The sequence below is a fragment of the Prionailurus viverrinus genome, chromosome F2 (genome assembly GCF_022837055.1).
Source record: "Prionailurus viverrinus isolate Anna chromosome F2, UM_Priviv_1.0, whole genome shotgun sequence".
NCBI classification, from domain to species: domain Eukaryota; kingdom Metazoa; phylum Chordata; class Mammalia; order Carnivora; family Felidae; genus Prionailurus; species Prionailurus viverrinus.
The window spans coordinates 83,767,966-83,781,079 of NC_062578.1; positions in this window are offsets into that span (position 1 = coordinate 83,767,966).

Below are 13,114 nucleotides of genomic sequence, written 5' to 3' on the forward strand. Positions count from 1 at the left end.
TTCAAAGCATGAGCTCAGTTTCTACCCTGAACACATCGTAGTCTGCTTCATTTATAAATAACCTAAAAGGAAGCATTCCAAACATAAAGAGAAAAGTAAAACCAAAACCAAAACCTTTCCAGTTCCCATAAGATTAAGGTCATACAGCTCTGCATATACTAAAAAGATAACTGTAACTGTAACTTTCTGAAATGATTTTTGTCCAATGGTTTGTAACTAACTTCTTATTAAAAAAAAAAAAAGTATATAACCCCGCACCAAATGTTCTTTCCCAGGAGCACTCTCTTCTTTGTTGTTGTTGTTATGGGGCATAAAACTGTCTTTTTTTAAAAGTTTATTTATTTTGTGTGAGAGAGAATCCCAAGCAGGCTCTGCACTGACAGTGTGGAGCACAATGTGGGGCTCGAACTTATGAACCTGTAAGATCATGACCTGAGTTGAAATCAAGCATTGGAGCTTAACGGACTGAGCCACCCAGGTGTCCTGGAGGACTCTCTTCTTTGTGAATATTGTGTACCCAGGGCAGCTGTCCTAATTTGGACTCAGATAAAACTCACTTTTTTTAAGAGATTCTAAAAGTTTTGTTAATATTGCGTGTATTTGATGAAATTAGAAAAAGGAATAATACATTGCACCAGCAATAACCAACAAGAAAATGTAACAAAAAATGAAATGTACTCCACGATAGCAACAAAAACCATAAAACATTTGGTAATTAACAACAAGCACTCAAGACGTCTGGTGAACACTTTGAAACTGTAGTATAGGACACAGAAGGCGATCTTAGTCAATAGAGAGGTATTTCTTGTTCTTGGATCAGGTAATTTAATATTTCAAAGATGTAAATTCCTCCCCACCCCCAATTTAACCTATACATTCACTGCAATCTAGTCAAAGTTCTACTTGGTTAGGAGGAAACTCAAAATGTGCGTGGAAAAAGAAAAATCATTGAATAGCCAAATCAACCTAAAAAGGGAAAGAGGAGGATGTGCTATTAGTATTGACAGAAGAAAACACAGACAGCAGAAGCAGGACAGTGAAGAGATCAGTGTCAGACTTTTGTGGAGGTAGAAATTCAATAGATGATAATTCTGGCACCACAATCAATGGCAAAAGAGTGGGCGGGTTCTTTAGTAGAAGGTACTGAGAAAATGAGCTCACTCAATGGAGAAAAACAGAACCAGATCCCTACCTAACAACACGTGCAATGTTAGTCTCTAAATGAATTAAAGACCTGACATGAACAGAAATGAGGTTAGCAGAAAAACTACACAGGAAATATTTTGAAACCCTGGGATGAAAGAGATGCTCTGCTGATCAGCTATCAGAGAAAGACAAATAAATGACAGTGAGATATGACTTCATACTGCTGGGTTGGAGAACTTAGAAGCCTGGATCACACTAGTGTTAGCACTTGAGGTTCAAATATTTTTCTCATATGTAAAATCACAAATTTTATGGCAGGTTCCCTAGGCAGTGATCAAGGACCCAAGTGCCTCCCCTGAGGATGTTCTGCCCGCTGATTTGGAGGAGAGGAGAAGAACAGATCATAGGGATAATGAGCTGCTTCTGCCACAGTCTTTCCATGTGGTCACCTGCTGCACCAGGATGCAGCCCCTGGTCAAGAGGAAAAACCCAAAGTTCTGTCCAATCCCCAATGCAGCTCAGTCCAGTCCCTCTGGACAAGGTACAGGCTCTCCAACAGGTTCTATCACTGAAGGGCCAGTTGTGTGCCGCCCTCCCCCCCTCCCCCAACCTGGAGTGTGGAAAAGGAGGAGAATGGGAAACACACAGCAGCATTCAAACTCTGCTTGGCACTGTCCAAGGTAAGTCTGGCACGTGGTTATTTAAATAAAACTGTGTAGGGGAACCTGGGTGGCTCAGTTGGTTAAGTATCTCTTGATTTCAGCCCAAGCCCATGGCTTGTGAGTTCGAGCCCCACATTGGGTTCTGTGCTGACTTCACAGAGCCTACTTTGAATTCTCTGTCTCCTTCTGTCTCTGGACAGAACCCTATCACCCAAACTCAGCTAGGAGGAACTCCCTGGACTTTGGGCCTCATTAGGTCTGACTTTACTTTCTGGGGTGTGTCCTTGTCCATAATCTTCATGGTCAACTGCAAAGGAATGTGAGAGGCCGCCCTAGCCACAGCTGCCTAGCTTTGCAGGGGCTTCCTGATTGACAGCTGGGTCCCTGGGTCAGCTTCTTACATACATACTCCCACTCAGCTCCACATGCAAAGGCCTCATCTAGTCATGGGTTTAAGCTGAGGATTCTTGTCTTTTATTTGTTGGTCTCTATATGCTCATCATCCTTCTCTGCTTCTCCAGCTCAAGGTGGCTACCTTGAGGCCACTTGCACCGCCAACTGTCCCTCAAATATTTGCAGAATGACCTTCCACAAGCAAGACACAGGCCCACTCTCTTGACTGGGTTGTCTTCACGTGTATTGGATCTGGTGTAGTCAGAAGAGCCCTCTGCTTGGAAGGACTAGCACTTGGTTTAATGCTGGACCGACCCCTGTTATCTGGCTAAGAACTCAGGATTTGAGAGGAACGTGGGGCACACACTTGGCTGCCTTTTCAGAGCCTTGCTTTCTCAAAGCTTCATGTGGGGTTCAGAAGCAACTGGTATTTTCAACCTATGGGGCCTTCTTAACAGACTTACAGATCACAGGGCACAGGCAGAAGAAAACCCACTTGTCCAGCTGTAGTCTCGTCCATCTTCCTTTCTCTACCCAAGTCTCTAGGTGGGCTTTGCTGAAAGTGTCAAGAAGTAACCAACACTTGCCAATATTCTGAACTATTTTCAACCATTTCTTCTAGGGCTATAAATACACCACAAGCAAGAGTCATACCAAATGCTTTTTCATGCATATCAAGGGTCACTAGCTTTCTACCTGTAACATCTCTGTCCTGACTGGCTGATCGTTAAGCCAATTCCACATGTATTAGGTTCTGTTTTGGAACCACTCTGCTCTCAGGTGTCAAGTTCTGAATTAGAATAAAGCTCAGCTGATATAAAGAGGCTCAAAACAAACATTGGCTTTAACAAGGCACAGGGTCTCCTGTAACGGTCCACATGGGTGTGGTGGCTGTCTTCCTGAAGCTGGAGGGTCATAGGCCTCTTCTACCTGAGGATTCCACCCTCTTCAGAGCACCTTTATGGCCAAACATGATGCATTTACCATGTCCAGTGGGAAAATGAAAATGTGAAACTTTGAGGACACACTAAGAAGATGCACACATTCCTTCTGCCCATGGCCCACATGTCACACCTTACTCCAGCACAGCTCAGAAAGGCCATTTCTGCATGGATGGACAAGCGCTCAGCTACATTTTCATCTCTAAAAAGGGCACAGAGAAGGGAAAGGCAGTAAAGGACAAACAGCACTCTCTGTGTATCTATTACGAGAGAGAATAACACAATAAACACAAAATAAAATACAAAATCAGGAAGCAACATCAGCAAATATTAGAGGAAAAACTGATAAAGATGCCCAACACAAGGTCTGTGAAAACCCACCATAATGTACCTAGGGGAAAGCACATTTGTATAGAATATGATAGATCATTGGTCCCATGCTCTTCTCAGCCTTCTTCTCAAATGGGCCTTGAGTTCTTGTCAGGATTTGGAGGTGTAGGCTGGTGGTTAGGAAATCACTATCTCATGGTCATTGGGAGTTTCTCAGTTCAGCAGCTGGCCATCTTGTGTAGTGTCAACACATTTACCTTTATATTTGTGTGTGTGTGTGTGTGTGAGAGAGAGAGAGAGAGAGAGAGAGAGAGAGAGAGAGAGATGGTTAAGATTGACTGAAAAAATAATGTTTTTCATCACCCTTGCAATAAAAATATTTAGTTCTAGATTAATTCATGAGATAGTGGCATTATTACTATAATACATAATAGGACATAATAGGCAGACTTCTAATAAATTTATTGAGGATAAGCTATCTAATAAACTTAGAAATAAAAGAAAGGGGAAAAAACTGAAACTAAGAATGGACCACAGAACTGCTGTAAATTGCTTTTCACATGACAAGTGATATACTGAAGCCTGAAAATTTTTGTTAATGGTTGATTGCAACAACAAAAGCAAAAAACCATGAAACCAGATTAAAGCAAAAAATGAGGAAGAAATCAAGCTAAAACTTGTTATGGATTGAATGTTTGTGTCCCCGCCCTCTAGATTAATATGTTGAAGCCCTAATCTCTGATGTGATAGTACTTGGAGGTGGGACATTTGGGAGCTGATTAGGTTTAGAGGAGGTCATAAGGGTGGGACCCCCATGATGGGATTAGTGCCCTTATAAGAAGAGAGACCAGAGTGTTCTCTCTCTCTCTCTCTCTCTCTCTCTCTCTCTCCACTCCCCTCTTTCTCCCTCCCACCTTGCCACCCCCGTCCCATGTGAAGACAACGAAAAGTTGTCAGATTGCAAGCCAGGAAGAAAGCCCTCTTCTAGGAACCAAATTGGCCCGCATCTTGGTCTTGAGCTTCCCAGCATGGAGAACTGTGAGAAATAAATTCTATTTTAAACCAACCAGTCAATGGTGTCATGTTATGGCAACCCAAGCTGACTAGTAATGATTTTGGTACCAAAAAGTAGGGTGATGAGTAACAGATACCTGAAAATGTGGAATTGGCTTTGGAACTAGGCTGTGGGTAGAGGCTGGAAGAGTTTTGCTAGTAATGTGGATGTTGAGGGTGATTCTGGTGAGAACTCAGAAAGAAAATGGGAGTGATGTAGAGAAAGCTTCCATCTTCTTAGAGAATACATATATAATCATGAGTAGAATGTCAGAAGAAATATGAATGGTAGAGGCCTTTCTGATGAGTCTCACATGGAAACAAGAAACATGTTATTGAAAACTGGAGGAAAGGTGATCCTGGTTATAAAGTGGCAAAGAACTTGGCTGAATTGTGTTCGTGTTCTAACATTTTGTGGAAGGTAGAACTTGTAAGCAATTAAATTGGATATTTAGCTGAGGAGATCTTTTTTAAACAAAGCCAGTTTTTTTAAAGTGTATTTATTTTGAGAGAGGGAACACACATGAACAGGAGAGGGCAGAGAGAGAGGGAGAGAGGGCACCTCAAGCAGGCTTTACTCTGTCACTGCAAATCTGGATTCAAGGCTCAATCTCACAAAGCATGAGATCATGACCTGAGCTGAAATCAAGAGTTGAATGCTTAACTGACTGAGCCACCCAAGTGTCCCTAGCTGAGGATATTTCTAAGCAACGTATTGAAGGAGTGCCTTGTTTCCTCCTGACTTCTTATAATAAAATGCAAGAAGGGAGTGATGAATTGAAGAAGGCAAAAAGGAATAAGAACATAAAAAATTGGAAAATTCTCAGCCTGTCCTTATTGCAAAAAAAAAAAAAAAAGTAAGTGTGTTCAGAAGAGAACAGCAGGAATGTGGCTGGATTATGACTTGATAAAGAGCTTATGGGACATGAGCAAAAACACTTACAACTTTCATTGAAGGGGACAGAGATCGGATAAAATGAAGGAAGGTTGTTAGACTTCTAAGATCCTATAGGACTGAACCACAGAGCTACTTGGCTACAAATGTGCACTATTCTGCAAGACAAGTGAAGAATGACCCTAAAGCTGATACAGAGATCACCAAAGCTGTCTTCTCAGTTTCAAAGGGGGTGCCTATTACCTTGGTTTCAATGGGCCTGGAGCCTTGGGCAGCCTCTGCAGGACTTTCTGGAGACTTCAGGATGCCACCTGTTTGTCAGAGCCACAGAGGAGAGACTGCTGCCCTGGTGGATCTGGAAGGCAGAGCCCTGAACCTGTAAGGATTATTCTTGAGCCTTAAATATAGTGATATTTTCCCTGCTAGGTTTTCAATTTGCTTGGAACTCATCACCCCTTTCTTCCTCCCAATTCTCTCTTTTGGAATGGGAATTTTTTTTTATGCCTGCCTCATCATTGTCATTTTGAAGTATATAACTTACCTGGTTTCATAGGTTCTCAGCTGAAGAGGAATTTTGCCTCAGGATTCATACCTCAGGTGTCACTTATATCTGACATAGATGATATTTAAATTTTTAATGTTTATTTATTTTTAGAGAGAAAAAGACAGAGCATGAGTAGGGGAGGGGCAGAGAGTGAGGGAGACACAGAATCTGAAGTAGGCTTCAGGCTCTGAGGTTATCAGCACAGAGCCTGACTGGGGGCTTGAACTCACAAACTGTGAGATCATGACCTGAGCCAAAGTCAGGCGCTTAACTGACTGAACCACCCAGGCACCCCTGACACAGATGATATTTAGATGAGACTTTGGAATTTAGACTTTAAAGTTGATGACTCTTAACTTAATTAGTTAAGACTTTTGGGACTGTAGGAATGGAAAGAATGTATTTTGCATGCAAGAAGGACAAGAATTTTGAGGGGCCATGGAGGGAGTGCTATGGAATGAATGTGTCTCCCAAGTTCATATGTTGGAGCCCTGATCCCCTATGTGATAGCATTTAGAAGTGGGAAATTTGGAAGATAATTTGGTTACATGAAGTCATGAGGATGGGATGCCTGTGATAGGATAAGTATCTTTATAAGAAGAAGAAGAGGATGCTCTGCTTGTGCTATCTCTCTCTCTCTCTCTCCACTCTCTCTCAGTCACACTCTTGCTGTCATGTGAGGATATGGTGAGAAAGCAGCCATCTTCAAGTCAGGAAAAGGGCCCTCATCAAGAACCTGATCATGATGGCACCCCGATCTTGGACTTCCCAGCCTCTAGAACTGTGAGAAATAAATGTTTGTTGTTTAAGTCACCCAATCTATTGTATTTTGTAATAGAAGCCAAGTTGACTAAGACACTAGTCAACTTTACTTGAAATCTGGGTCTTGGGGCGCCTCAGTAGTACAGTCAGTTAAGGGTCGACTTTGGCTCAGGCCACGAGCCCCACAACTCGTGAATTCAAGCCCCATCTGCTTCAGATTCTGTGTCTCCTTCTCTCTCTGCCCCTTCCCTGCTCATTCTCTCTCTCTCTCTCTCTCTCTCTCTCTCTCTCTCTCAAAAATAAATAAACATTAAAAAATTAAAAAAAAAAATCTGGGCCTTAGAGGTTTGCCACATTTAACTGTCTTTCTCAGAATAGAGAATTTCCAGGATGCCTGGGTATCTCAGTCAGTTGAGCATCCAACTTCGGCTCAGGTCATGATCTCGAAGTTTGTGAGTTCAAGCCACATGGAGTCTGCTCTGAATCCTCTGCAACCACCCCCCGAGTCCCTCCCCCACTCACTCTGTCTCTTTCACAAATAAATAAAGTAAAAAAATGGAGAATTTCATATGGCATAGGAGTCACCACATCTGAGTTCACCAGTCCTGAATTTTCCATATAAATGATAAGTCAGCCTCCTCAAGTTGGGAGAAGACAATAAAATGATGAATATGTGTGGAAATGAACAACAATAAATCTTTGGCTATATTGACTGAGAAAAAGATAAAAGACCCAAACTATTATAATTAGAAACCGAAATGGGGATATTACCTCCAATTTGATGGAAATAAAAAGAAATACAGGAGAGGGCTGTGAAGGCACCTGGGTGACTCAGTCATTTGGGCATCTGACTCTTGATTTCAGCTCAGGTTATGATCTCATGGTTTGTGAGATTGAGCCCCGAGTTGAGCTTCGTGCTGACAGAGCAGAGCCTGCTTGCAATTCTGTCTCTCCCCTCTCTCTGCCCTCATTCGCGCGCGCGCGCACACACACACACACACACACACACACACACAGTCTCTCTCTCTCTCTCTCTCTCTGTCTCCCTCTCTCAAAATAAATAAACATTAAAAAAAAGACGCTTTGAAAAAAAAATGAGTGCTGTGAACAACTGTATGTCAACAGACTGGATAATGTAGATGAAATGGAAAAATTCCCAGAAATACACAACCTACTAAGACTGAACCATGAATAAAGAGACAATGTGAATAGTCATAAAATAGGAGATTGAAACAGCAACCTCCAAAAAGCCCCAGACCTGATGGCTTAACTGGTGAATTCTACCAAACATTTAAAGAAGCATTGACACCAATTTTTCTTAAACCTTCCAATACATTCAAGAGGAGGGACCACATCTTAACTCATTCTATGAGGCCAGCATAGCCAATCTGAAAAGACTAAATATAGCATGAGCCTAGCTGTAGGACATTCTGGAAAAGTCAAAACTATGTAAACAGTCAAAAGATCAGTAGTTTTCAGGGCTAGAAGGGGGCAGGTAAATAAGTGGAGCACAGATTTTTAGGGCAGTAAAATACTCTATATGATACCATAATGATGGATACATGTCATTATATAGTTATCCAAATCCAAAGAATGTACAATAGCAAGAGTGAATTGAAATGTAAACTGGGTACCTGGGTGACTCAATCAGTTGAATGTCCAACTCTTGATTTTGGCCCAGGTCATGATCTCACGGGTTGATGGGTTTGGGCCACATGCTGAGCCTCTCTTTCTGCCTCTCCCACCTCCTCTCAAAAATAAACATTAAAACATTATTAATAAAAAAAGAAACGTAAACTATGGCTTTTGAGTGTGTTCATGTAGATTCATCAATTGTAACAAATGTTCCAGTCTGGTGGGGATGTTGGAACTGGGGGAGACTGTGATGCGTGGGAGTTTGGGAATACATGGGAGCTCTCTGTACCTTCTCCTCAACTTTCCTATGAACCTAAAACTGATCTTAAAAAACACAAACATCACTCAAGGAAGGGAAACCAAGGTCCAGCCCCCCAAAGAGACAGACTCTTTTCTTTTTAAGGTTATTTATTTATTTTGAGAGAGACAGAGAGGGGGGGGGAGAGAGAGAGAGAGCAAGCAGGGGAGGAGAAGAGAGAGTGGGAGAGAATCCCAAGCAGGCTCTGAGCTGTCAATGCAGAGCCTCATGCGGGGCTTGATCCCATGATCTGTTAATCATGACCTGAGTGGAAATCAAGAGTTTGGACACCTAATCAGCTGAGCCACCCAGGAGCCCCTCCCAGTTTTCTTTAAAACTTTTTAAAAAAGTAATCTGTACACCCAACGTGGGGCTCAAACTTATGACCCCAATAGCAAGAGTCCTATGCTCTACCTAGTGAACCATACAGGCACCCCATCATTTCCACTTTCCTAAAATAATTGCTGGAGCAGAGGACCATTCTCTGATGAAATGGGAACATCCTCAACCTATGAGAATGGGTTGGTCAGGGCATGTGGTCAGGTGAAGACTAGGGCTTCTATCCCAAACTAACAGCCCATATTCTTAGCATGTTGGAAGGGATCTAAGAGAGCTCAGGACCCCTAGAGGATAGGCCTCACTCACATTGGTTCACCTTGCCACCTCAGGTGTCTCTGGGCCAAGCTTCTCCCTGGATCAGGGCTACTTAGAAATCACTGCTGAGTTCAAAAGACATACCACAAACCACTCCATCTTTCCCCAGGGAGCAGAATTCACAGAATGCAGCACAGATGGTCCCCCAGATCTGACATCTGGACTCCTTTTCAATAGGGGACACTGAAATGTCAAGTGAAGACCAATGCACAAAATGCTTCTTTACTTGGGACTGATGGAAAAGGATCAGTAGAAAGTGTTTTCATCACCTTCAAAATGAGTAACATGAAAACAAAAGAGATCTCAACAAAGTTAATGAATGTAGACAATCTACAGTAGGAGGACAGTAAGAAGTAGGCTCCAAACTCTCTTTTAGTCTCTTTTTGTCTTTCAGCAGGAACACAGAAGGAGGAAGAAATGAGTGGGGGCTTTTAAAGATGAGGCTCTGGCGCACCTGGGTGGCTCAGTTGGTTAAGCATCTGACTTCGGCTCAGGTCATGATCTTGTGGTTCATGGGATCGAGCCCCACGTCGGGCTCTGTGCTGACAACTCAGAGCCTGGAGCCTGCTTCAGATTCTCTCTCTGTCCCTCCCCCACTCGTGTTCTGTCTCTCTCTCTTTCTGTCTTTCTCTCTCTCTCACAAAAAAAACATTAAAAAAATAAAAATTTAAAGGCGAGACTCTGCTGGTCAACCCTGGGCTCCCACAAGTTTGACCATCTCTCTCTCTACCAGGCTCAGATCCCTCAACATGGAGGACACCAGTTCCTAAAGCCAGTCCTTCTCAGAAACCAGAGCACCCTGAGGAACTTGTCAGGGGAATAGGGACCAGGCACACTGCTTGCTCTGCTCTGCCTTCTGTGGGAGTAACAAGTGAGGGAGCTGAGCAGGGGTCTTTACCCTCTAGGGACAGTGACACATAGTGGATATTTCAGAAGCAAAATTTTGGGGTCCTGGCTTTCGACAAGTTATTAAAGTCCCTAATTTTTCAGAATCCTCCCTTAAGAGGTCACTTGGTCCCACAGATTTTTGTCATGGCCACTTGGGATATATGTGTGGAAGCACCTTCCACATGACCCAGCAGTCACAGACTGAGCCTTACTGATGTGGCCATTGACACTTTGACCTTGAACACTAATACCTGGTGGCACTCAGGGTTGAGTTTTGAAGTAGCCTACACCCAAGACAACTGCTCAAGCTCCTGAAAGTTCCCTTTGCTCCTCTCTTCAACACTACAATCTGTTTTTCTATTTCCCAGCTGTGAGACTGGCCTGAGAGGCCCTCAAGTGGCAGTGGACAGGCCTCCACCTCAGAAAAGTCATTTGTGCCCTCTATTATCTCAGGGTTCCTCTCCCTAGCTTCCCCATGCATTTCCAGGGCCTGTACAGCATGTGGTTGACTCGGGAGGGAGAAGTATAGGGAAAGGGGGGGGGGGTGACAGAAGCAATGAGATAAGGGATAGAAGGACTACAAGAAATCAAGGATGTGGGGAAATGGAATGTTTGTCCGCCCCGTCTGGCCTGTCTGCCCCCTTCTCTCCAGGATGCACTTCTCACGTATTGTCTCTTACAGGCAACTGTGTATGCTCCCCTTGGAGGGTCAAGAAGTTGGGAAGGTCTACTGGGTGGGGTCACTGCACACTCCTAATGGCTCCACCCTGGGGAGCCCCTTGCCCCTGAGCGCCAGATGTTTGGCTCCCTCATAGTGCCAGCAGTATCACCATAGGCCCTCTTGAGGGCACCCTCTTCTCCATGCGGGGACTTCAGTGTTCCTAGTCACAACATCATGCTCTCCTCAAGCAGTCCTTCCTTTTGAGGATTAGATTTCATCTCCCCAATGGCCTGCCTCTAAAAGCTCACTACAGGTGCATGCACTTTACCCATCAGACCTCAGAGCCTAATCTTTGTGATCTCATGTCTTCCTGTGAACTTTTCTCAGGCCACTCCCCTCTGTACCTTTTCTCTTGATCCTTACATAGACTCACTAATAAGTTGGCCTTAGCCCTTTCAGCTTGGGGTGTTTGCAGAAACCTGTCTGCACTTGCCACCCATATGCAATCACCCCCAGCGCAGCCTGGCTTCTACCCCTCTCCCTCCTCCCCACAGGGATTTGCATGCAGTTTCAATGGATATCCTAGGTATGAAATCCTGGGACACTTTTAGCCCTTATTGTAAAGGACTTATGTAGTATTTGATGCAGTTATCACGCAGGCCTTTAAATTTTTTCCTGCTTCAATGTTACCAGGATCTTATTTTTAGTCTGATTCTACAAATGAGTTCCCTCTCTCCTTGATGGACTCCATTTCCTCTATCTGCCCTCAGTGATGCTTTTGCCCAGGACCCCAGCCCCTAACTTTTTACTCCAAACTTCTGCCAATATACAGAACCCCTACGTGGCCCAGGGCACCATCACTTCCTCACTTTCTTTCATATCCATCTCCATACAAGAACACACCAACTTTACCTGATCCACTCAGACACTTAAATAAGAAATGAGGGGGGGCGCCTGGGTGGCGCAGTCGGTTAGGTGTCCGACTTCAGCCAGGTCGCGATCTCGCGGTCCGTGAGTTCGAGCCCCGCGTCGGGCTCTGGGCTAATGGCTCGGAGCCTGGAGCCTGTTTCCGATTCTGTGTCTCCCTCTCTCTCTGCCCCTCCCCCGTTCATGCTCTGTCTCTCTCTGTCCCAAAAATAAATAAACGTTGAAAAAAAAAATTAAAAAAAAAAAAATAAGAAATGAGGGGTCATTCTTGATCTTATTTCTTCCTCAGTCTCTAAATCTGTCCAGTCAGGAAACAACAAAACTAAAAGGCAGCCTACAGAATGGGAGAAAATATTTGCAAACAACCTATCTGATAAAGGGTTAGTATCCAAAATCTATGAAGAACTTATAAAACTCAACATCCAAGAAACAAATCACCCAATTAAAAAATGGGCATGGGGTGCCTGGGTGGCTCAGTCGGTTAAGCGTCCAACTTCGGCTCAGGTCATGATCTCGCAGTTCGTGAGTTTGAGCCCTGCGTCAGGCTCTGTGCTGATAGCTGGGAGCCTGGAACCTGCTTGGATTCTGTGTCTCCCTCTCTCTCTCTGCCTCTCCCCCACTTGTGCACTCTCTCTTTACCAAAATAAATAAATAAATAAAATGTAAAAAAAAAAAAAAGAAAGAAATGGGCAGAAGACATGATTAGACACTTTTCCAAAGAAGACATCCAGATGGCTGATACATGAAAAGATGCTCAACATCACTCATCATCAGGGAAATACAATTCAAAACCATGATGAGATACCACCTCACACCTGTCAGAATGGCTAAAATTAACAAACAAGAAAACAGGTGTTGGCAAGGATGCAGATACCAGGGAACCTTCTTGTACTGTTGGTGGGAATGCAAGCTGCTACAGCAGCTCTGGAGAACAGTATGGGGGTTCCTCAAAAAATTATAAATAGAACTACTCTGTGATCCAGCAATTGGACTATTTGGTACTTACCCAAAGGATACAAAAAAAAAAATACAGATTTGAAGGGGTATATGGACACCAGTGTTTATAGCAACCTTATCAACAATAGCCAAACTATGGAAAGAGAGCAAATGTCCATTGACTGATGAATGGATAAAGAAGGCACGCATGCACACACACACACACACACACACACACACACACACACAATGGACTATTACTCAGCCATCAAAAACAATGAAATCTTGCCATTTGCAATGATATGGATGGAGCTAGAATGTATTTTGATAAGTGAAATAAGTCAGAGAAAGACCAAATACCACATGATTTCACTCATATGTGGAATTTA